We start from the raw sequence: 25925 nt of genomic DNA on the forward strand, positions 1-25925 counted from the left end.
TAGGGAGGCAGGGGGAGCCGATAGGTAGATAGACCTGTCAATCACCAGCACACTACTCAGACACAGAGCAGGCTTATTAACCTGACTGGAAGGCACAGGTGAGATTAACCCTTGCTCGTCCGGACAGAACAAGCTGTGCTGGCAAAATAACAATGAGCTGACAGACGTAACACATACACAGCTGTCAATCACTAATAGGACCGCCCATTGGACTGTTGAGCTCAGAATGAACAAAGCTTTAAATGGATAAAATACAAGTTATACTGATTCTTTTTCCATAAAACTATATATCAGTCTGTTTAGCCGCTCCTGCTCTATAACATCATGCCTGCAGTTTGGACAGTGCGGCGCATAAATCATGCCAGAACACTGTCTTGTATGCTTTACGCCACATTGGCTATTATTTTAGACACTTTCACACAGTTTTTACGATTTTTCCTAAACATGAATGTGGCCTAAATTGTGCCAAAAATTGCGCCAAAGTTTGGGCACAATATTTGGCACAAAACAAGCCAACTAATAGATGATCTAAAGTTAGACTAGACAATATTAAAATTCAACAGATTTAAAATTTAGCAGAGTGACTGTAATTAAATGGGCGCATTTTAGGACTGCCTAGTAGAGATGAGCGAGCGTACTCGGTAATGACAGATACTCGAACGAGTATCGTCCTTACCAAGTACCTGCCTACTTGCCCGCAAAGACTCGGGTGCCGGTGTGGGTGAGCGCTGTGTTGCAGGAGTGAGCAGGAGGGGAGCCGGGCGGAAGAGAGAGAGCTCCCTCCTGTTCCCCGCTGCTCCCCGCCCCCCTCCAGCACCAATCTTTGCGGGCGAACAGGCAGGTACTCGGTAAGGACAATACTCGCTCAAGTATCTCTCCTTACCGAGTACGCTCGCTCATCTCTACTGCCTAGTCTAAGTTTGTACTGTCTAACTTTTAGGGTGACAGTTACGCTTTTAGTGTTTGTGTTTCCATCAATGAGCTCTGATACCTAAAAGTGGAAAAACTTTTAATATATGCAAAAATTATTTTCTGCTATATTAGATCTTTCGATTGCCGTTGGTCAACATTTCTTCTTTTTCCACCGATGTTAAGTTCATGCTTTCTTTTTCTCCAGGAGAACATGTCGGTTATTACAGAAGGAAAACCATGGAAGGAGAAGACATTTGCCTTATGCAGAGAACTTTTGGTGGTTGATCATCAACCTTACGCTGACTCATCACTGCTAAGGATCTCACAAGACAATGTTCCACTCACTTATTTGCTTCAAGCCTTGCACGCCGTTTGCTACCTTGTGATTTATATGAAGATTAAAATGTAATATCTACATGGCATCACTTTTTATGTTCTTGGTTTATTTCAGACAACACATATCTATATGCTCATGGCTCTAAACGTTCCTAGTTTTGGTTTTTTGAGGCTATAAGCCTAGAATTCAACTATTTATTGGTTTTCAAGACTTTTGTTTGGGGGGGGGGGGGGAATCTCATTTGCATTAAATGTTTGAAGCAAATTCATACTGGATCCTTTAAGATACATTTCTATACAAGGACTTTATTATCAGTGGGCACTGGGGCCTGTTCTTATAATTAGCAATATTCTGTTGAACATCCAAGCTGTAATACAAAGGCTTTGGATGAGAAAACATTGACATTTGTACTTCACTATAACATGATAGAAATAATGTATTCACGGTTTTTAGAATAAAGCATATATAGAATATGAATGGCAATGCACGGGTTGGGTTGCATTTTTTTCAGTTTTGAAGCTATGGATGTGTTAATAGAAAAATATGTTTTCTCCATTTGCATACCATTTTCTTCTGCTGATTTATACAGACATCTAAAGTGGTTGTAAAAGCAGAGAAATAACCCACCCTCTACCCAAAAATATGAAAAAAATCCCTGCGTAAGAACTACTGTTAATTCTTTGTAATACTCAGGTTTCTTTGTAGTTTATTTCAGTAGTAGTTTGTTCACGCTTTGCTCTGTATCCTTGTTTACAAACATTAAATGAAGCAGCTCTTCCTGTCTCATGCACAGCGGGAAATCCCAGCACCATCTGAAGCACCAATTAGAAACTGGGTACATGCAGCCAAACAGCTGCCTTCACACCCAGCCTAGGCATGAGATTTAGAGGGGTTATCCCACTTCCAGCTATTGATGACCTAGCCTCAGTATAGATCATCAGCAGCAGATCGACAGAGGTCTGCCAGCCTGGAGCCCCAAGGATTAGCTGTTTCCCCAGGCTGGTATATTAGAGCCCTTTTACATGGGCTGATAGTTGTTCAGATTTCCAAGATTCAGTGAAAATATGAACTATTATTGTTCGGTGTAAATGCATGCACTGACTGAACAGCGGGCAAATTTGTCACTCGTCGTTTAGTTTATGCGTGTATAAAAACCAGAATGACAGATCGGCCCACATAAACAGGCAGTCGGCATCTATGAACTACTGCCTGTTTACTGTGAATGGAGGTGGGCAGGACAGAACAATCCCCGCCCTGCTCTGCTTCCATTCCCGAGCTATGATGATCCTATGTAAAAGCACAGGTATGATCATTGCTGCGGCAACCTGTCAGCAGGTTGTCCCATGTAAAAGGGCCACTAGTGGATGATGGTATTTTACTGCTGGCAGCAGACAAGTTTGAACATTGCACAGTGGCCAGGGTTGGTATTGCAGGCTGAGTTCTATTCACGGCATTTGTACTCAGCATGCAGTACCAACATGAGCCACTGAGCAATGTCCACAAATTTCCTTAGGAAGCCATAACAGCAGCGCCAACAACAGGATTGTATATAGTGACAAGGCATTGAAAATAAAATTACATGGATAAATAAATGAATGAATGTCATGTAGTAAAACAGTTTGACCATCCCCATAGCTTTAGTAGAACCGTTATTAATATACTTATATGGTACCTCTATTGGTATATGGTTAGCACAGTTGAAAAAGACATGTCTATGAAATTATAAGCAGGACTTGTTTTCTCTGTTGAGGGTATCTGTTGGAGAGACCTATGTTTCCTGTTAATACCCTTGTGATCCGCAGCTATTGTTGGGGCAACCAAAATATGAAGACTCATTACATGCCGGCCATTGAAATCAATGAGCCCAATTGGAAGAAACTTTTGGTTGTGGATGACAGAGGTCCCTCTATTAAAATTTTTCATAGTTACATTTGGGAATTCAAAAAGACCTCTTGTTGTGAACGGAGTAGTCCACTTTGGACAATCTGTTTTGTTAGAATGGTCCTCTAAAAATAAAATGATCAAAGGCTGCCCAATGTAAAATTCCTAGCGATCACCCGGGGGAAGAACACAGTAGCAAGTATACAGTTTGCTTTAGCGCCACCACCGGAGAAATAAAGAATTGCATGGTGTCCGATGCAGTCACTGCACAGACGTTCCATGTCCTTCCTCTCCAGCTAATTGATGAAGATTCTTAATGAGAATTCCCCAGAAAGCTGTTTTTAATGTTTTCTAAGCCATACTGCTGCCTTAAATATGTCTTAGTTATCCTTAAAAGGGTTATCTCATCTGGGCAATCCCCTTCCCATATGCCCTATTATAGCATAAGGGCATCATCGACTCGGAACCTCCTTTCTTAGGCAGAGTAAAGAGCCATCCATAGTTAGCCATTCATTTGAGTCGGCGCCATCTAATACTACATTTCCCCTGCAGTGGGCGCTAGGAGCTGAATAGAATTTTAACTGGTTCCACTTAAAGGGATTCTGTCAGCACAATATTGAAATTGAGATGTTAACATAACGTTATGTGCCCCATGGGACACAAACCGAGCATATATTTGTTAAAAGCAGATTAGTCATTGCTGGTAAAACCTTTATATATATGGAAATGGGCCTGCCGGGAATCACAGAGGTGGGCCTGCCTGGAATCACAGAGGTGGGCCACCTGAGCTCTGAGTCACACTGTCTCACCGGTGCTAACTCTCCTCCATCGCCCTATAGCTGCTGACATCAGCACTAACACCGTGAAATCCCACGCTTACGGGGTCTAAATCTCTTGCCCATCCGGAGGCAAACGTGTACTGAAGCCGAGATGTCTACACCTCGACTTCAGTGACGCATTTTGCATGCTCTGGCACCCGGCCTTACAGAGCTTCCATGTGGGCAATAGAGTAGCACAGCACAAGTGCTGATGTCACTGGCTATGGGGCGGTGCTGAAGCGATAGAGGGGTGTTAGCGTAGGTGGGACAGCGGGACTCGGAAGTTCAGGTGGCCCGCCTCGGTGGCTTAAGGCAGGCCCATTTGCATATATGGCGCCACTTATAAAAGTAACTTCTACCAGCAGTAACTAATCTTCTGCTTTAATGACTATATGCTCGGTTTGTGTGCCATGTGGCATATAACGCCATGTCAACAGGTCAGTTTCAATATTGTGGTGACAGAATCCATCTAGTATCAAATATTCTGTAATTTGGCTGGCAGCTTTTGTAAGTCTTGTATGATAGTCCTATTAATACAGTCTCACCCTCCGCCAATCTCCAATCACAGTTTTGCATTACAGGAAATAGATTACAGGGATAATTAGTATTATATAAAGTTTCTGATCACATACCAAAATAGCTTCCAAGTTCCTGTCTTTTACACATTCCTTATTGATTGCTAAGCACCCTCATGTGCATTATGTTGTTTCTTGGCCTTCTTAAGCCACTATTCCAGTTCCAACTTGATACGATGTGACAACAGCCTAGAACATATGTAGGATTTCTTTAGTATAAACTCTTCATTCATTTGTGATAATTATATTATTAAATGACGGGAGCCAAAAGTTTGTCATTTCTTATCATTGTCTCCGTTCTGCTGGAAAGCCCGTTGATGGCTATGAAACTTTTCTCTATATCCCACTTTTTAGCTTGGTCTTTCGACTGTAGATAAGTTTAATTCATCGACACTTGAGTGTGGGGTATTGCCAGGTCATGGGATAATAAGCGGTTACAGCCCGTTGCAGCGGCCATACCACTTCCATATCTGTCAGCTGAATGCTTATTCTGCGCATAACTATTCCTCCCAATACGCATGGACACTCGGTGTGTAGATGTTCTCAGTAAGTCGATGTCCTTTCAACAGGTCTTAACAGCAAGAATAAGGCTATAAGTCAAACCAGAGTCTTTTCTCCAGATGCAAAAGACACCCATCGGCAGACAGCATATTTCAGGGTATTTGCCCCTCGTCAGTGTAGAGCACAATGTACTGGTTGGCTGGGTGAGAGGCCTTCACAATGAGTCAGAGGGGGGGGCTCCGCCAATCTGATTACAGCTTGTATGTACGGTATATTCATTAAAATGAATCTTTGCCTTTTATCATATCCTTTCTTTGGATCAACACTCTGCGAATAATTCCTTAATTAATCTACAGTTCATAATCCCATGAAGAACCATGGAAGAGCTGTATGTATATGGGTATTCTAGTTTAATTTATATCCTTAGTCATGTTGTCAAGGCCTGTTGAAAGAACCAAAAGGTGGCGCTGTGGAGGTACTTTTCCATCCCCTATTTGCATACCTTCTTCGAAGGGAACATTGCATGGGTTAAGACTCCCTACACCAACTTGATGCTCTCCTCAAGTAGAAACTTTATTGCCCAGTAGAGAATGGACCACATTTTTTACCTTGCAGAAGACACTGGGAGGAATATTTTTTTACTTTTTCCATTATTTCTTGTAGGTTCCTAAGATGTAAGATGAGTTTGCGTATATTTATACCAGTCTATAGTAACCAAACATTCATTATTTTCTTTGGTGTTTATGTATAAAAACTATTAGTTTAAGGGCATTTCCATCCCTAGTTGTCATTGACATATGGAGATGATTGTACTTGGAAGGGTTATAAGTAGAGATGAGCGAGTATACTCGCTAAGGCACATTACTCGAGCGAGTAGTGCCTTAGCTGAGTATCTCCCCGCTCGTCTCTAAAGATTCGGGGGCTGGCGCGGGTGACAGGTGAGTTGCGGCGGGGAGCGGGGGGGAGAGAGGGATCTCCCCGCTCTCCCCCGCCGCCCACCGGCCCCCGAATCATTAGAGACGAGTGGGGAGATACTCGGCTATGCCACTACTTGCTTGAGTAATGTGCCTTAGCGAGTATACTCGCTCATCTCTAGTTATAAGCCAAGAACCCCACCAGTGGAGAGGCCAATGTATTTGGTAATTTCCAATATCATTTGGGTCTGCTTGAAGATTTCTGTAATTTGATTCTGAAAGAGAACCACTTCAGAGATCTCAGAATCTCTTACTGACACTAAAAGGGCTTTGGGTACCAAGGAGGTACATAAGTGGTATTTTTCCCCTTTTCTACTCATAGCAAATTCAGGGTTGATTTGAACAACTAAGCCATACCTGACCGTTTGGTTGCTCAAATACACAGCCTAGCAACCATGGTCTCTTCAGTGTTGTTGTCAGGCAGTATTTGCCTAGCAACTAGTCTGTAACAGATCTACATCTTAAGGCAGAAGTGGTGTACAGAATATTATTTATTATTCGCTGCTCTTGTTAGGTGTGATTAAGATTAATGCAACGAGTAAAGGGCTATACAGAAGAAACTTTGTTTCTTTAGGTAGTTTTACTAGATCTACCCAATCACCAGGAGAAGCCACATTAGTTTAGAGATAATCCTCTGAAATTGCTGATTTAAAGTGTAACTCTGCCCATAAAGCCTCCCACAGTGCCTATTAAAGGGTCACTACTATTTCATTTTTTCCTGCATCTACCAGACAAAATTTAAGGTGGTGGTGGAAGACATGGCTGATATATTAGGGAGTGAAGTTTCTGAGGGAACTCGGTGATGCCCCAGCCCCTTCTGCACAGCTCTCATTCCAAGTAATAGGAGCTGTGCAGGAGAATCTTGCACTCTCCTGGCAACTGTACTGCTCAACATGCTGGCCATATGCCCCATAGTCACTTTAAAGGGAATCTAACCACAATCTCACCCTCAAAACTAAGGCCGCCTGCATGCGAACGGATTTTGGCTGCAGAATCCAGGGCGGGCATCGCGGATCTACAGTAAATACCATCCATAGCATGCTATGAGAAATCAATTCTTCTGCAAGCGGAGGAAAATCGCAGCATGCTCTTTTTTTGCGCGGATTCCGTGCAGACGGCTTCAATTGAAGTCAATGGAAGCTGCCCAACCTGCGGTCCATCCTCAAATTCACATTGCGGACCGGTCGCGGATTCTGCGCACATGTCTGACGGTGGCTCGCCACGACCATCCACAGTAGAGATGAAGAGGAAAAGGGACAGTTACACGCAGAAGCCAGCTGCTGTCAGGGTCGGATTCTGCTGTGGGCTCCCGCATGCGGAATCCGGCTCTGCCGTGTGCAGGTGGCCTAACTTCAATGGTCAGGAGGAGATGAAAAACAATCATTTCTCTTTTCTTAATAAACTTATTTACCTTCACAACTATGCAAATAGAAGAGATGAGTCATCTGGCCAAGAAGAGTCACACAAATTCATGAGCTACCAAGCTAAAAACACTCCTTCTCTTGATAGACCGCTCGTTACATCCCCTGTTACACTGAAAATCCCCTCTATTAAGAGAAAGTGGGTGGGATTCGCTTGGTAGCTCATAAATCAATGTGACTCTTCTTGGCCAGATGACTCTTCTCTGCTGCTGATTTGCATACTGTATGGGATAACTTTGGATCGTAATTGCAGAGTTATACAGGCTCATTGTTGATGGCAGTAGAAGTGATTATTTTTCACCCCCTGCTAATGAAGTTAGTTTTGGGGGTGAGGTGATGGTTCAAAAGCTTTATGCATTTTGTATAATACTGTCATATCAAACATAATACAGATAATTCCATACATAATCTCCCAAATTGCTCCAGCTGATCTCAGTGGCAAGTGTGGTAACATGCCAGGACATTTGCGGGAACCTCCCGCTTATTCATACAAAGCATTTGGATATCAAATCTACTTTTCCACATGGCATATTTCTTTGGTTGCTTACTACACAAGGGTAATGGAACCTTTTCCCCACATGCATGTTTTACACATATGAGAAGATATCCTTTAGACATTTGAATTCAATTATATGGTGGTGACAGGTTCCCTTTAACACCTTTAGTGGTGCGCCCGGAAAATCTCTGGGGCTTGCTGCACTGACCATGCAGTTAAACCCCGGAAGATTTCCGTGGACAGCTCCAATGCTGAAATGCTGGCCAGGACACACAGTTATTGTGCCACTGTGCATGTTTGCCACTTCAAATAATAAACCTGCCAATAAAGGAGTTAAACATCAGTTGGTAGATGCAAAAAAATGAAATTACATTGACCCTTTAGTTAAAATAGCTTGCCGCATAGGCTACTCACCTCTGTGTGCTGTTTCAGCCATTCAGGAAAGCTGAAAAGGGATCATATGATACATTTATCTGCAGCTCTGACTCCTAAGAAACAGGAAGAGTCCTATATCTATTGAGTCAGTGGGCAAGCTAACATCAGATAACAGTTTGAGTATTAGTGCACCCACTGTTTCACCAAAGTATAGATACTCTTACGTGAGCCTTACCTAACCGGTTCCCTTTGAATTCTGGTTTATAACAATGCATATTGTCAGGAAAACAAGGTGAAAGATATGCAATAATATTAGTAGCATGCAATAATTAACTTTTCTGGCCAAGGTCATAAACCCCTTTAACGTTCTATCAGCCATATCAGTAGGACATTTGTACTAAGGCAAAGATAGCGGAACATGAGTTTCCGGATATTTGAGGAAATACAGTTTGTCGTCTTATCACTGTGATGATATCTCTCTAGCTTAACCTCATATTTGAAAATATTGATTTAACCCCTAAACAACTCGAAATGGGTGATATGATATGGGCAATTTGCCAATTTTTGAATCGGTTCAAAATCAAAAACTGAAAACTGAAATAAAGTGATTGCCCATTGTGTTTGATTTTTGGCAAATTCCCTCATTTGTTAAGTTGATGGATGACTTGGTTTTGTATCGCGAGTTGTGAAGATGTTAACTTAAAGACTTTTTTTTTTAAGCATGTGACACAGAACTTCTAGAACTTAACTAATTGTTATGACGATATGCACATTATTTTCTAGTTACACCGCGTTCATTCATGAAAATTCGTATTTTTATTTAATGATCTAGTACATAGGGAATTACACACACAGGGATGGTAATGGGGGTCCCTGCTGGTGCTCCCAGAATGCTTATATGCTATATTAAACAGTATTCTACCCTGCCAACACTAGGGTGAGAATAGATCATGAACCGATGCACTTATCAGATTGCATCTTTGCATTTGCACTCAAAATGGGGTGAACACAACCTTTCATAGTTTTTCCTAAGATGCACTCATTTTTGATATACAGAAAATACAGACTTATTGAAATAGCGCCGGTGTTGATTAACCCTTTTTGAACCAAACTGCATGGTTGCTAGAGGTGGCAGCACTTTTGGCCGAATTCATATTAAATTCATCTGTTTCCTTAGTGCAGCAATTCTCAAACTTAAAAACAAGGCCTGGCACCCGTATAACCCAAGGGTAAGAACCTTTGTATTTGCAGATTCTGTCAAAATACCAAAAAAAAGGGAGTCTTATTTCCAGAGACGCCAAAGATTGCCTACCCCTCTGTTAGACTAGTCGTTAGCATTTACATAGTAGCGGTAAATGTGTTTTCGCTGAGTGAGATGTAAATAGATGGTTTAGAATACCTTCACTAACCTATGGCTTTACCTAAAGTGGCCCCATAATGGTTTTAAAGGGGCCCTACATCTGAAGTCCTTCTTATTCCCATTTGGTGTGCAGTTGGTTGCAGTTTAAAGTTTCCTGTAATCGGCCATGCCAGGCTGGGGAAAGGTTGACCATGCTCTTCTCCATCTGGGTTACTGATGACTGCCCATTTATTACTACTTTATCACTCATATATCCAATTCTGTGAGCCTCCATGAAAATGAACGTACATAGGTGTGACTGATGATAGCAGGTCAAAATATAATCAAGATTTTATTTCGGTGAGGCCCCGTGACATGATAACATAGGGCTTTTACCTCAGGTCAACTTTGGCGGATGCCAGGGCCCTCTGGCAATATGTGTAAATGTGCTCTACATTCGTCAAGCCAAGGGTGGGGTAAACAGGTAGCCCATTGTGACTTTTGTCATTCAAGAGCCCACGATATGTCTGATCTAGCTCCATGGAATTCAAGGAGCCTATGGGAAATATGAAAAGAGCCAAGTGGTGCTTACCTGGCTCTTTCTGTAACTTGCACCTATCAAACGTTTGTGACATATCCACATAATATGCTACAATTGTCTAAAATGCGAATACCGATTTAACAAATGGATTGATTCAGATAATTAAATGGCTACCTCCGATGGGTGCATACAAGGCCCCGGAAAGTTTGAGAATTGCTGGCTTAGTGCATAATAATAGACTGACTTTATCTTCATGGTCTTGTAGGTAGCAGCGTATATTGATGCTTTACTCGTTACTCTGTGTATTTTGTGCATATAAATAAAGATGTATTTGTGCCTCACGTGTAACTGTTGTCTTCTTTAACTGTCTTGAATAAATTGAAGTACAAGGTTGTTCTCTTCATTCCATTCTTTTGCATTACATCACACCTAGAATAGATTCCCTAAACTAATAAACGGAATGACGGGACTGGAATACCCCGAGAGGCTATCCAAATTGGGATTATTTACTCTAGAAAAAAGACGGCTAAGGGGCGATCAAATAACCATGTATAAATACAGGAGGGGACAATACAAGGATCTCTCCCATGATCTGTTTATACCCAGGACTGCGCCGGTAACAAGAGGGCATCTGCTACGTTTAGAGGAAAGCAGGTTTCATCACCAACATAGAAAGGGTTCTTTACTGTAAAAGCAGTGAGACTGTGGAACTCTCTGCCTGAGGACATAGTGATGGCAAAATCCATAGAGAAGTTTAAAAGGGGACTTGATGTCTTTCTGGAAAGGAAAGATATTATAGGTTGTAAATCTTAGGTTAATTGTTAATCCGGGTATATAGGAAGGTAGGAACTATTAGGGGTTGATCCAGGGAACAGTCTGATTGCCATTAGGGAGTCGGGAAGGAATTTTTTTCCCCAAAAGGGCTATTTGGCTTCTGCTCTGTTTTTTTTTTTTTTTTGCCTTCCTCTGGATCAACAACACAGGAGGATAGACAGGCTGGACTAGATGGACATTGTCTTCATTCGGCCCTACGAACTATGTTACCATGTATGTTAAATGCTCCTATACTAGCCGATAATCATCCGGATTCCCGCGATCCCGCCAGAATATGTTCTCGTTCAGTGTAAATGCATGCACCGACCGAATGAAGAACAAGAAGTCGTTCGCTTCTCATCCGATGTTCAGTTTCAGCATACAGAAAACCCAACGTTAAATCGGCTGTGTACACAGGCAGTCGGTCACTTCTGAATGACTATCAAACAGAAGAAAAGCAAACTGGAGTGCACGACTTATAGAAATATAAAGTATATGTTAACTATAGAAAAGTCATACAGAGAAGAACGCAGAACTACACACATATAAGTATCCCCACAGAATGATATGAGTCCCTGAGAGCATAATACAAATCCAAAGAGATGTACATCACTAGAGATGTCCAGGGCAATACCCATTGATGCATCTCCAGTATAATCCCCATCCAGGAGGAGAGAGTAAAGGGCATGTCCCAGATAATGCTAAGCATTTTAAATACCTATTAATGGTATAAGGCTCCCCTGAGGTCCACCACAGTGTGGGGAGTAGACCTCTGACCAACCTTCTTGAGACTTAAGATGCCCTGTGGCTTTTGTAAAACTACTTATAAATGGCCGCCTTCTTACTGGGAGTGCAGGCGGACCGGCGGAACGATTCCCGGCCCTCTCCGTTCACTAGTGATAATTATTGCTGTGTACAAGCAGACGAGCGATTGCTTGGACGAGCGGTCCAGCATCTTCCACCCGACGGGTTGTCCAATGTAAAAGCGAGTCTAAGAATTAGAAAAACTGAATCACATAAAATTATCATGGTGATTTGCAAGTTGTAATAATGTGTATAATGGAACAGAATATACATAATGAGAATAATATACAAGTTCACCCCAATTCACAGAGGGGGCAGCAAAGTCTAACAGAAAAATAATAAAGCCCTATCACAGTAAAGACTTAGAATAAAAATATTAAATGTTATATTGGTATTTCTTTAAAAACCACACTAAGGGCACAACATGTAACAAATAGAGATGAGCGAGCGTACTCGGAAAAGCACTACTCGCTCGAGTAATTTGCTTTATCCGAGTATCGCTGTGCTCGTCCCTGAAGATTCGGGTGCCGGCACGGAGCGGGGAGCTGCAGGGGAGACCGGGGAGGAACGGAGGGGAGATCTTTCTCTCCCTCTCTCCCGCCCGCTCTCCCCTGCTCCCCGCTGCGACTCACCTGTCAGCCGCAGCGGCACCCGAATCTTCAGGGACGAGCACAGCGATACTCGGATAAAGCAAATTACTCGAGCGAGTAGTGCTTTTCCGAGTACGCTCGCTCATCTCTAGTAACAAACTATGAGTGTCGCATTAGCAGCATGACGGCACATCCAACTAATTGAGGACAGACTAAAACAAATCACACATAAATCCAGTCCCCACCCGTTAAAGGTATTGGTGGTGTATCATTTAAATTATGGAGGTGTCACATGGTTTTTAATTGAGGGGTTGTCTCAGGGGGACACCATCCATCTCTTAATCCACTAACAGTGGTCAACTATCCTATGTGAACTCTCTGAAAGACTGTGATATGACCAATGAGGTGTTACTTGGATGGGTATAATTACCCCAAATCCCAAACAATGGGTGACTCTGTTTTTATAAGAGTCTCCCACGAAGGGGTTTGTTTATGGACTGTAAGTCCTGGACCCTTGATGTTTTTATTGTAGCCGTCTTATAAATGAGTCTTGTAGTAAATATAGTAATTGATTCTATCTTGCACTGTAAGTGTCATCATCACAGGTGGGACCTTGGTCAAAGAAAAAAAAAATTTTTTTTTGCACTATAAGAACTTGGTCATCCAGGTAGTATGATTCAGGATTTATTCCCCATTTCGATAGTCAAAAAAAATGCTTATATGGTAGTTTACACAATATGCTCCTAAGTTAGCTCTTTACGGTAGTTCACTCAAATTCGGTGATAATCTACCTATTATGCAGTACACAGCTCTACGCGTTTCACCACTACATGTGAGTGGATCTTTAGGAGAATTAGTACTTTAATGTTATGAGCAGATGTATTGTGCATAAATTGCGCTTAGTCAGATAATATTGGTCCTATAGAGAGTATACGCTTCCAGTTCTCTTAAAGCTTAGGGAGATAGACTTAGACATCGATCAGAAGCTCCAGTTGAGGAGCGTGTTTTGACCCGTTGTCTAGTGTCCTCTAACTTCTGATATCTGAGCTTGATCAGATTTAATTCAAAAGAAGGTGATATTCGTCCTGTCTAAAGAATGCGCTCCCAATTTTTCTTTAAGTATAGGGAGTTGGATATAGGTGTTGATAAAAGCTCAAATATAGGAGCTTGTCTTGATATGACGTCTAAATCCCTCTATGTTCTGGTATATGGTAATTTCATATCCAGACTTAGGAGTCCTAGCTGATATGGCTGTTGTTTCTTGAGAGGGAGTCAATCCTCCCACTCAGTCTCTACAGCCGTTTTAGAATAGTGGCGTAGATAGTTTAGAGAGAGCCCAGCCAAAGATCAAGTCTCCTAGAAGATTAGTTAAAGAGGTTTCCCTATTGCATGATAAGCAGCTTTAAGAAAAATAATAAAAAGTAGCTCCTGTAGCCTTGATGGTAGGCCAGGGAATGAAGGGCTGCCCAAATCTAGCCTCTCTTTATAGTCAAAGGCTCCGCCTCTGGGGGGTGGCCTAGCTGTGCGGTCCAATCCGGTGTTTGTATGTTTCTAAACATGGCACCCATGTGTGTTTGAAAAATACCCGTTGCGCTCCCGATCTGAGAACTAAACAGATACTGAATGAGTCCATAGTGTGGCGAGCAAGTACGTATCTTAAAACGTATAAAAAGAACCTGTGATCATTCACACTGGATAGTGATAGGCCGGAGGAGGTGTGTCCGCTTCATACGTCTGCCGCGTCATCTAGATATGACGTCAGCACGGCGGGCATGGTGTGTACGCATCACAGCGTTCTCCGCACAGGGGTGCGTTCCATATCGGCGTGTGACGTCATCATGTACGACGCGACGTCACAGCAGGGGCAGTATTATATTAGTTATATTCTTGTACATAGGGGCAGTGTTTTTGTAGTTATATTCTTGTACATAGGGGGCAGTATTACAGTAGGTATAATATAGTACATAGGGACAGTATTATAGTAGTTATATTCTTGTACATAGGAGGCAGTATTATAGTAGTTATATTCTTGTACATAGGGGGCAGTATTATAGTAGTTATATTCTTGTACATAGGGGGCAGTATTATAGTAGTTATATTCTTGTACATAGGGGGCAGTATTATAGTAGTTATATTCTTGTACATAGGGGACAGTATTATAGTAGTTATATTCTTGTACATAGGGGGCAGTATTATAGTAGGTATATTCTTGTATATAGGGGCAGTATTATAGTAGTTATATTCTTGTACTTAGGGAGCAGTATTATAGTAGTTATATTCTTGTACATAGGGGGCAGTATTATAGTAGTTATATTCTTGTACATAGGAGCAGTATTATAGTAGTTATATTCTTGTACATAGGGAGCAGTGTTATAGTAGTTATAGTCTTGTACATAGGGGGCAGTATTATAGTAGTTATATTCTTGTACAGAGGGGCAGTATTATTGTAGTTATATTCTTGTACAGAGGGGATAGTATTATAGTAGTTATATTCTTGTACATAGGGGGCAGTATTATAGTAGTTATATTCTTGTACAGAGGGGCAGTATTATTGTAGTTATATTCTTGTACAGAGGGGCAGTATTATTGTAGTTATATTCTTGTACAGAGGGGATAGTATTATAGTAGTTATATTCTTGTACATAGGGGGCAGTATTATAGTAGTTATATTCTTGTACAGAGGGGCAGTATTATTGTAGTTATATTCTTGTACATAGGGGATAGTATTATAGTAGTTATATTCTTGTACAGAGGGGCAGTATTATTGTAGTTATATTCTTGTACATAGTGATAATATTATAGCAGTTAGGAATATAATTATATAGGTGTTTTTTTCGGGGTATTAGGTTAATCATTGTAGTTGACAGGAGTATTTTACAATGTAGCAATCCTGTTTCTTGGTTGGCTGATATTCATGCAATTCTGATATTAGGCATTGAGAAGCCTATTCAAACCTTTTCCCAATGATTGTGTTTGTATGATTTCATATTTAGACTGATACATATTTATGAACTGTTCATAGATAGAAAACTGCAATCAGTCTTATTCATAAAGACAAGCAAAATTGGGATGATTCCCCTCCATTTATTCCTCCTGCTTGACTTGTCAGTGTGAATACTGGAACAAAAATTCTGAAATTATTCACCTATCTGAATGTGGCATCTTAAGGTAAGCTATATTAAGGTGCAAACTATATGTTAAGAGCTCAAGAATATGGAAAAGGCCATTAGCTTGAGAGTGGTGACCCAGAAAGAGCTCCCCAGGTCTGTTCCGATGGCTCTCTTTGGTTCTTTATAATGATGTGAAATTGTCTCAAGTGAGTTTTAACATGTGGTGTGATGGATTGAAGTGTGCGGATACAATTACAGAAAGTTAACTTTGACAGAACAGTTGGTGGTGAAGCTGAATGAATAGGGAAAGTTTCTGCTACCGTCTGGTGTCACACCGTCTTCACTGGCCTTGACCTGCTGCTGACTGGCTGCAAACAGAGCATGATTTAAAGGGAATAGATATCCTGGCCAAATCGTGTTATTTAATGTGATTGACTGAGAGACAGCAGCGGGAAAACCTGGCTGAAACAGATGTCACATTGCTGGATTTCAGCTTCTTGCTTGAAGTTCACTCCCTTACATGTAGTGTCCTCTTCAGACTCTTCTGTCAAGCCTCCCAGTCAATCATTAAAAGTTATGTCCAACCAAAACATGCTGGAGGTGCAGTTGGATGGTTAAAAAAAAATAGCAAAAATATACTCAGTCAATCCTAAAAATCTCGGATGCAGCTTTTTAGATTAAACCGCATACACATTGTTGTTGCATAGTGTTCCAATCCATAATATTCTGATAAAACATACCGTTTAGGAGACATTTCATCGATAGGACTCACTTTCCAACAACTTTGGTTTTGGTCTTGGCACAATACATTGCTGGGCTCAGAACTTAAAGAAGTTGTCTTATAAGACTGAGCGAAGCCACAACCAGGCAGATAGGGAGCTGCAGGTTAAATGTAATATAACATGGCATCTCTCCTTTCTGATGGGGGTGCCAAGTAAAGATAAGCAAACTTTTGAAAATTTCAGCTCGGCTGGTCTGCCGAATTTCGGAAAAAGGTTTGTTTCAGTCTGATTTAGTTCAAATGGAACCTTCACCAATTATTATGATCCCAGCCAAAAGGGTGGGGGTAGTGCTTCTTCTCCTGTGACTCAGGGCTTAGTACTGTTGTTTTGCACTGCTGAGGTCCTAGTGTAACGTCTTACTGGCACAGGATAGGAGCCATGGGTGTAGTAGCAGTGCAGGACCGGAGAGTAGTCAGGAGGAAGCCAGGAGTCGTTATCAGGTAGTCACTCTTGCAATGCAATGAATGAGGTGGAAAGCGTAGTCAGGAGGAACCCAGGAGTTGTTATCGGGTAGTCTTGCAGAAATATTGGAGGTGCAGGTAATATGGAGACTGACTAAACAGTGCTGTGAAGCAGAATAATCACACAAGGAGGGAAGGCAGGGCCAGGCTTTATAGAGAGTCCTGGATGGCCTAGTGGAGAGAGCTTCCCATTGGAGTGTGGGTTTGAACCCTGGCACCTAGGTTCAAATATGACATATGCATAGAGTTTGTATGTCGTCCTCCCTGTGTTTCATAATAATCATCTTTATATTTTTGTTTAACTGTATTTTTATATGAAACTTTTACCATTTACAACAATAACAAAAATCGCAGTCGAAATAAAACAAGAAAATTAGTACATCAGTAGAAAGGTATAATAAGTGTTCACAGCCAGTCAAAAAATGGCAAACCTGAAATAGACAAATAATAAACACATTGAAAGAATACCAATTGAAAGAATTTAGGAGTAGACATAAGACAAGACACAAAAGGTAAGAAACTGGAGTACCACAGAACTCACGGAGTATCCAAAAAGTATCCCAAACATCGAAGAAATGATGAAGCTTCTTCTGGTTGAGGGCTAGTCATACTCTAGATTTCTCCCATCCTTTATCCTCGTAAATACATCAAGAAGGGATCTGGGAGACGGCTGCTTGCAGCATCTCACAATCAAACATTGTGCAGATGTCAATATATGCAACATCTGTTTCATTGTAATCTTACGCAAAGGTATAGGGAAAACATTAATGAGGTATACTTTGAATGTTAATGGAATATCAAATGTAAAGATTTGGTGGATGACCTGAAGAACCTCTGACAAAAAGGCTGCAGTAGGGAACAATCCCAGAAAATCTGAAATACAAACCCTCCTGATCTCCCACATCTCCAAACATGTGATGGTATTGTTGGATTGAGTCCATGGAGGTGATTAGGAGAGTGATACCAGAGGAGAAGCAGTTTATATTGATTCTCCTTATTAATTATACATAAGGAAGTTTTAGCCGCTCGTTTCCAAGTAAGCTACCACGCGTCATAAGAGAAAGTCTCCTGCAGATATTCCTCCTATTTAACCATATATGAATGCTGAACTAGGGTGTCTGGGGAAGGGCTAATTAAGATTTTATATAGAGCAGAAATAAGACCTCTAGTAGAGACAGCAAAAGGTACACAGACTCTCAAAGGGCGTATAGCGGGAGACCTGGGTTCCCCCCAAAAAAGATGTTATAAAGTGCCGGATTTGGAAATCATGATATTGACTATATACAGGCAATTGGTACTTAGTTTGCAAATCCATAAAGGGAATTAGAGACTTAGTTGCGGAATTCATAATATCGGCAAACAAGAACAAAGAGTTGTGATGCCAGGGCCTGACCATGGCACAGGTAAGGCTAACTGAGAGGCCTGAATGAAACAAAAATGACATCATGGGAGAATTCAAAGACATCAAGGAAAACCTACACAGACAGGTTTTATAAACATCCAGTAGCAAGGCCATTGGTCCCAACAGTCCACCAGTCAGAGGATCATAGGGATTGTTCCGCAAAAGCAAGCTGGGGTGTCCCGGAGCAAGCATCAATTTTTTTATTTCCATCCACCTGGTGTACACAGGGAGAGACAACCAAGCCAGGATCCTCAGAAGTTGAGAGGCTCAATAATAATATAGATTGGGATCCATTAAGCCTCCATTCTCCTTGCTGGATATTATAACTGATTTAGTTACTCCATAATGTTTCTCTATCCAAATAAATGTCATAAAGGTGGACTATAGGGCCTGGATGTCATAGAGAGGAACTGGAATAGGCAGTCTCAAATAAATAGAGAAATTAAGGTACATTGGTCGTTTTAAGAGCTGAGATCCATCCAAACAAGAAAAGGGGAAGGTGTTTTCATTTGTCAAGGAGGCAGTGAAAATCCTTATACAATGGTGGGAAATTACGATGATACAAAGAAGAGTATGAGGGAGTCAGTTTAATTCTCAAGTAAACCACGGAAGTATCTTGCCATTGGTATTAGACTTCAACTTAGTTGATAGGTAACCTGGGAGGTTAAGGGGGGGAGCTTTGGTTTTTGTTGTGTTTACCTTGTATTAAGAAAGTCACCCAAATTCCCAAAAGAAGCATGTAGGTTAGGAAGGGAAGTATCTAAATTCGTGAGAGAGAGCAATATGTCATCAGTGAATAAGGATAACTTAATTTCTTTTCCCAGTACCAATATCCCATTAATAACAGGTTTAGAGTTGATCGAAGCTGCTAGGGGCTCAATACATAGTGTGAATAGAAGAGGGAACAAGGGGCAACCCTGATGCATGCCATTGTTAATGATAATTGGGACAGAAGCGGCAGGCAGAAGTCTGATTGTAGTTGTAGGAAAAGAGTTAAGTTCTTTAATAACTTGTAGGAATGAGCTCTCGATTCCATACATCTCCAGGGCACGCAACAGAAATAGCCACCCAGATGGTTAAAAGCCTTTTCAGCAGGGGCGTAACTAGAGGGGATGCAGGGGATGCGGTTGCACCCGGGCCCAGGAGCCTTAGGGGGCCCATAAGGCCTCTCTTCTCCATATAGTGAGCCCAGTACTATGAATAAAGCATTATAGCTGTGGGCCCTGTTACAGGTTTCGCATTTGGGCCTAGGAGCTTCAAGTTACGCCTCTGCTTTTCAGCATCAAGGCTTAATATAAGAGCAGGCAGTTTAGAGTGATTGGCAAGATCTATGAGATCTATCGCCTCTCTCGTATTGTCACCACCTTGTCGGAGAGGGACAGGGTCCTCTTGATCCTTGTGAACAAGGTGGGGTAGCCAGTAATTCAAACAAGGACAGGATTTTCGTAAAGATCTCTTAGTCTGAGTTGAGGACAGCAATCGGTCTGTAGCTTTTACATTCTAAGCGATCTTTCCTGGGTCTTGCTATCAATGACATGTAAGAGTGGAGCATAGATACTGGAATTGGGGAGCCATCCAAACAAGAATTGAAAAAGTGGGATAAAAGTCTAGGGGGCAGTTCAGGAGCACAAGTGTTGTAATATAGGTAAGGCAAACTATGGTGGCTTGGGGTTTTACCAATGTACCGGTCTTTAATAACTTCTCCCATCTCTTGAGCAGAAATAGGTTGTTAAGTAAATATAGGCTTCAGTCAGCATCCTGGGTAAGTGACAGGCAGCAAGGTAGTAGCTTCCTTCCATTCTGTTACATTAGAAGGTAGATTATCCAGCAAGGAATATAAGTGCGAGAAATAGCGAAAGTACATACGAGAAATAGTGTTCGGGTCATATGTTACAGTCCCGTCAGGTCTAAGGAGAGCATGGGGCGTAGGTGTTTAGCTAAAAGAGTATGAGCTTTATTGCCTCACTCATAATAGAGTTGTCTAGTGTATAATAGTAACTGCCAAAGAGCAAAGTCCTTTAGTTGGGAGCGAATGTCTATTGGTCATTTTAAAGTGGAACACGAAGAATGGGTTGGCAAAGCCAACACGAGTTGCCCCAGTTTAGTATTGAACTTGGATTTCTTAAGCACAGTATCTTTCTTCAGTCTGGAACCCCGAGCAATACAGTTTCTCCTGAAGACAGCTGTATAGGCTTCGCAAAGAGTAGCTTCCGAATAAACCATGCTGGAGTTAGTCTCACAGTAAAATGTAAGATGTTCGCGGAGTTCACTACAAAACTCTGGACTCTTAAGCATATACTTATTAAGCCACCAGTGGCATGAACGAGTGCCAGAAAGATAGCATGGGAAATTGAAAATGGGGCATGATCTGATCAGGTCATAGGACCCATAAATGCCAAGAGTAAGGGAAGTAGGGTTGGTATATTCCTGAAAAAAGTAATCAATACAGGTATGAGTACTCAGTGAAATTGCTCAGTTTTTCATGGACTGAATGTGCATATGCCTATGTGAATGAGCCATAAGGATATGCCATAGTGGTGGTAGCCCTGGAAAAAAAAGTAACACATTTTACTACAAAACAGGACCTGTCAGCCTTCTTTATATGTATATTTTAGTAATCACCTGAATTCCCCATGAAATAACAATTTTAGCGCATCTTTTCTCATAACTTTGCATTGCGCCATTCCTCAGTTATTCCACCTGAATATTTAGGAACACATTAACATCTGGTTGTTTCCATTCCCTTTTATGAAAGAAGGCAGATCTGACACCGGCATCGTTTGTTGATAGGTGCTCTTCAAAGGAAAACCTTAGGCAAGGTGATGTTATACCAGGTGCAAGTGCTTAAAGGGAACCAGTGAAATAATAGATTCAAAGGCAGCATCCATGGCAATCCATTTCAGATAAAAGGAACTTTATTCCATTCTGGTCCCACGTGCAGCGATATACAGATGCAGCAAACAGCAAGTAATGTAGCGACTAGAGATGAGCGAGTATACTCGCTAAATGCAATTGCTCGAGCGAGCATTGCCTTTAGCGAGTAACTCCCCCGCTCGAGGCAAAAGGTTCGGGTGCCGGCAGCGGGCAGGGAGCTGCGGGGGAGAGCGGGGCGGAATGGAGGGGAGATCTCTCTCTCCCTCTCTCCCCCCCGCTCCCTCCTGCTGACTGCCGCTACTCACCGCTCCCCCGCGCCGGCACCTGAACCTTTGGTCTTGAGCGGGCAGGTACTCGCTAAAGGCAATGCTCGCTCGAGCAATTGCCTTTAGCGAGTATACTCTCTCATCTTTAGTAGCAACGTTTCGATCCCAACGGATCTTTGTCAAGCCTTAAAGGGAACCTGTTATAGTGCTGTTCTGGAGGTGACGGGGAGTCAGGGATGTAATTTTTATTCTTGCCTGCTCCCCGATTCCCGCAGCGTCTGAAGGTGAAGATGTCACTGAGCATGAAGATTTGACTCTTCTCTGAGTGATGTGCAAGTTTATGGGAGAGCGCATGCATGTCACTCAGGGAAGAGTCATGTCTTCATGCTAAGCGTGATCTTCACAGGCGCGAACCAAGGGGTGGGTGAATATAAAAACTACATCCCCAACTCCCCGTCACTTCTGCAACAGCACCATAATTTATAGTGCTGTTCCGAGGTGATACGTTTCCTTTTAGCAGAGATACTTATGCACATTATACCTGAATATCACCATACAGTGGCTACAAAATAATGCCATTCGGTACCCAAACAGTGCTGCCACACAACACTTAAATTAAATCTTCATAAAGTGCCGCATAGCACTGCTATATAATATATTTTCCACAATATATTGATATTCAGTATCCACATAATACCACCATACAATGTCCCAATAGTGAAGGAGCTAAAGGGAACCTGTCACCACAACTTAGTTTATGGTGCTCATAGATGTTGACAGGTTCCCTTTAATAGTAAATCCCAAGGTGGTCAATAAAAATCAGAGCTCCATAGTGTAAAACTGCATGATGTAACATGAGATAGGAAAGCAATATTGATATCCGAAGTGGTGGTACAACAAGCAGGTAAAACTGACCTTTTTAAGATGCAACCCTCCCACTGAACGGACAAAGCTTCCATAACAGACAATCAGGAGAGGAGAGAGAATGGGATTATCAATGCATTGCAGGAGCAGAGGCAACGCATTTCAGCACCCTACCAGAACTGAAACGCGTTGTCTATACTTCTTTGGTCTCCTGTCCAGCACAACAATATTCCCGTGTTCTCTCCTCTCCCAAGATGGTCTAGGACAGTCTCTAGAGGCCTGTGTGCTCCCCTTCCATGTTGCTGTTGGGGGCCCATTCCTTTGCAACCCCTAGGTAATATTTGGCATTGGCAATTGCCCAGATTTACTTCCCCCCCATAACTAGCTCTGCAGAGAGATTCTCTTGTGATGTCCTATGGATCCCACCAAGGCACTGCTCTCTGCTAGTAGGAACGGACAGAAGCCTGAATTTTGCTGGTCATCTAACGCAGGGGTCCCCAACTCCAGTCCTCAGGGACCACGAACAGGTCATGTTTTCAGGATATCCTATGGTAAGAACCCCTGTGGCAATGTCTGAGGCACCGACCATAATTACATTACCTGTGCAAGACTGAGGAAATCCTGAAAACAAGACCTGTTGGCGGTCCCTGAGGACTGGAGTTGGGGAACACTGATCTAACGTATACATATGTATATTTTATTTTATCTTTCTTTTTTGTTACTCTTGTTATGTTTGAAAAATTTTTCAATCAAAAGAAATAATTTTGGTGATTTAATGGTGAAATTTTGTAAAACTCTTCGATGTTCCATTTAAGAAGAAAAATCCATCCTAAAGCCCCCCCCCCAACCCCCCCCCCCCCCCCACCCCCCTGGTGTGAGACGAATATTGTATTATTTTTTGCCATCAGGATCATCATCAATAAGTCCAGACACTTAATACACGGCAATTTCTCTGCCCACATAGCTATTAACAAAGCAGTTGGAGATGGACCTGCAATCAGCGGGAAGTTTAATCTGTTAATAACCAAATGAACTTTACTTCTGAAATTTGATTAAATTACCACTTAATTTATCTTCTTCACGCTGAGGCAAATAATCAGCACAAAGAAAATGCCTCCTAATGGACAACACATCATAATAGAGGGGGGCTGTTTTGGCATTTTTTTAAATTTTTTTTTTTAATTCCCTGTCTTTCAAATAGTTCTTATTTTTGTATTAGCAGCGTGGATTTCACAAGCCTAATACAAAAAAACTGAAACCTATGAAAACCTAATGAGAATTTATTTGCTTCCTTTGTCCGTGATGATACATGTTCTAGCATGCCTTGTTTTTCAGTCTTGCGCCCCCTACAGGCCAAGAGTAGCCATGTTTTTTTTTGTATAGAGTCTATTTTTGGACAGGTACATGTGCAGAGACATGCCTGAAGCTCTTGGGCCCCAATGCAAAATCTATAACAGGACATGAGCTGAGTTAGGAGACTCCATTCTCAGTATGTGAGAGAATTTCAGAAGGATTTTCAATATGTCAAAAATGTCTAAGAACTAAAACTCCTTCTAAAAATGAATGTGGTTTTTGAGTTATTTATTTTATATAGTTTTGGACTCCCTACACCCAAAACTATATAAAAGACTCACCACAGCACCGGACTGCGGTTTCAGTTGTCCAGTGCTTCAACATCTGACAGCTGATGTCACCCGGCCAGCAGGTCTGCTGATGTCCCATGAACCTGTCACTTCGATTTCGAATGTAGACACCTCAAGGCAAGGGCGTAACTAAAGGCTCAGGGGCCCTGATGCAAAAGGTTAGCTGCCCCCCCCCCCTCTATCTGTATCTGTACCCGTACCCATACCTAAACCATGCTGCACAGAGGCATAACTTGCAGCTTCTGGGCCCCAATGCAAAACCTGTAACAGGGCCCCCAACTATAATGCTTTATTCATACTACTGGACCTATATGGAGAAGAGAGGCCTTATGGGCCCCCTAAGGCTCCTGGGCCCGGGTGCAACCACATCCCCTGCACCCTCTATAGTTACGCCCCTGCCTCAAGGCTATGGGTTTATGGGACATCCCTGATGACATCTCTTCTGGCCTCCTATTGGCTGTAGGTAAAGAACCCACGTCACCAATGTAAACAGAGACCAGAGGATGACAGCAACGCGGCGAGGTGAGTGTAGAGGGTTTTTTAAATAACTTATGTGTCCCCACCCCCCCACCCCCCTGCTGCCACTAATGTTTGGGGGTCTCAGAAAACCCCTTTATGTAACACACCATTGATATAAGTATATAATTCATCATTTCATAGGGTTTTGGGGTAGATACATTGAAGGAGTTTCCACAATTAACTTTTCTTTGTTAGATCACCCAAACAATGGATGGACCACATGGGCTCCTCCTGGGGGCCCCGCAACATGGATTTCAATTTAGAGAGAAAAAATGAAAGAGTAGCATATGTAGCAATTTAAAGAGTAGCCTATGAAAGGCAGAAATCAGCTTCCTGCCTCTCTCTAAGGCTTCTTTCACACGAGCGCATAAACGGTGCGTTTTTACGCCCGGGCGTATATACGCGCCCATGAGAGGTATTGATTTTTAATGCACTCGTTCACAAGGGGGGAATATATGGCGCATAAATACGCCAGCAGCATGAAAAATAGAACATATACGTGGCCGGCGGATATACGCTCAGCCAAAAGATGGTTCTGGAACTATCTTTTGGCCAATATACTCTGGCGAGTCCTATAGACTCCTATGGGAAAGAGAAGAGAGGGGGAGGCATTTTTGCAGCGTCCAATGCTGCGAAAAGCTTACAGGTGCCTCTATATAGGCACTGGAAGGCATCCCGAGGATTTTGGCAGAGTGAGGGAATTCCAGGGTGTGGCATATTTTTTCGCTAAAAACGACGCTCACGGTCATGTGAATGGACGAGAAAACGCTGGCCGTGATTGCAGAAAAACGGCCTTTCAGGTGCTTATATGGAGCAGGCGTGAAAACGTAAAAACGCCTTCTATGCGCTCGTGTGAAAGAAGCCGAAGTGACACCACAGTGAAATTCATATTTGAGGTGGCCTCAGGGGCTTGTGCGCCATCCCATCATATCCAATTCTTCCTATCCAAGTACGCTATTGACATATAGCACTGGATCAGTCTTTTTCACTACACCCTGTATAGCTCATGCATATTACACAGCATCAGTTGAAAATTGGTATTGTCCTCATTGGGTTCACAGTCTATATTCATCTATCTGTATGATGTAAGAGAAAACCCACGCAACCGCAGGGAGAACATACAAACTCCATGAAGATGTTGTCTTTAGTAGAATTTGAACCCAGGACCCCAGCGCTGCAAAGCAACAGTGCTACCCACTGAGCCACCATGCTCAATATATCACTGGTTATGGTGCCCCCTGCTGTTCTTTTGATTCCCTCTCAGATTGTCCACACTATGCATTGAGTGCTGATGGTCTTGTTCATGGGTGGCAGAGTGATTCTTGCTAAGACTAGTGTATGAAACACCATAAATCACCTCCACTATATGGACATTCTGACCTGAGTCTAAGGTGTGTCATCTGGTCAACCAGTACCCTGAGGAGCAAGAACCCCGAAACGGCTTGTCGACAGATAAATCATTCTTCCTTTTGGAGGAGTTTCTGATTTGGATGACATGCACTAATTTGCGAACTTCTTACCATGAAATCATTGACTGAAAATAAGTTTACATACACCGTTTCAGCTTCTTCAGTGAGGACCAGTAGCTTTCCTGCTGAGAGGGGATCAAAAAAAACACCAGGGGGCA

The 25925-nt window shown here is 42.2% G+C and overlaps 1 protein-coding gene across 5 annotated transcripts in view; it reads left to right on the forward strand.

Moving 5' to 3' along the window:
* The window catches only part of CDK14 (cyclin dependent kinase 14), a 509998-nt gene extending 508664 nt beyond the window's left edge, over nt 1–1334 (forward strand). For all 5 annotated transcript variants that reach the window (XM_066584666.1, XM_066584664.1, XM_066584665.1 and 2 more), the window contains one exon: nt 1118–1334. The gene's annotated coding sequence lies outside the window, so the exon portion shown is untranslated. The remainder of the gene's footprint in view (nt 1–1117) is intronic.
* Nucleotides 1335–25925: the final 24591 nt, after the last annotated feature.

This window comes from Eleutherodactylus coqui, chromosome 12 (assembly GCF_035609145.1).
Source record: "Eleutherodactylus coqui strain aEleCoq1 chromosome 12, aEleCoq1.hap1, whole genome shotgun sequence".
Lineage (NCBI taxonomy): Eukaryota > Metazoa > Chordata > Amphibia > Anura > Eleutherodactylidae > Eleutherodactylus > Eleutherodactylus coqui.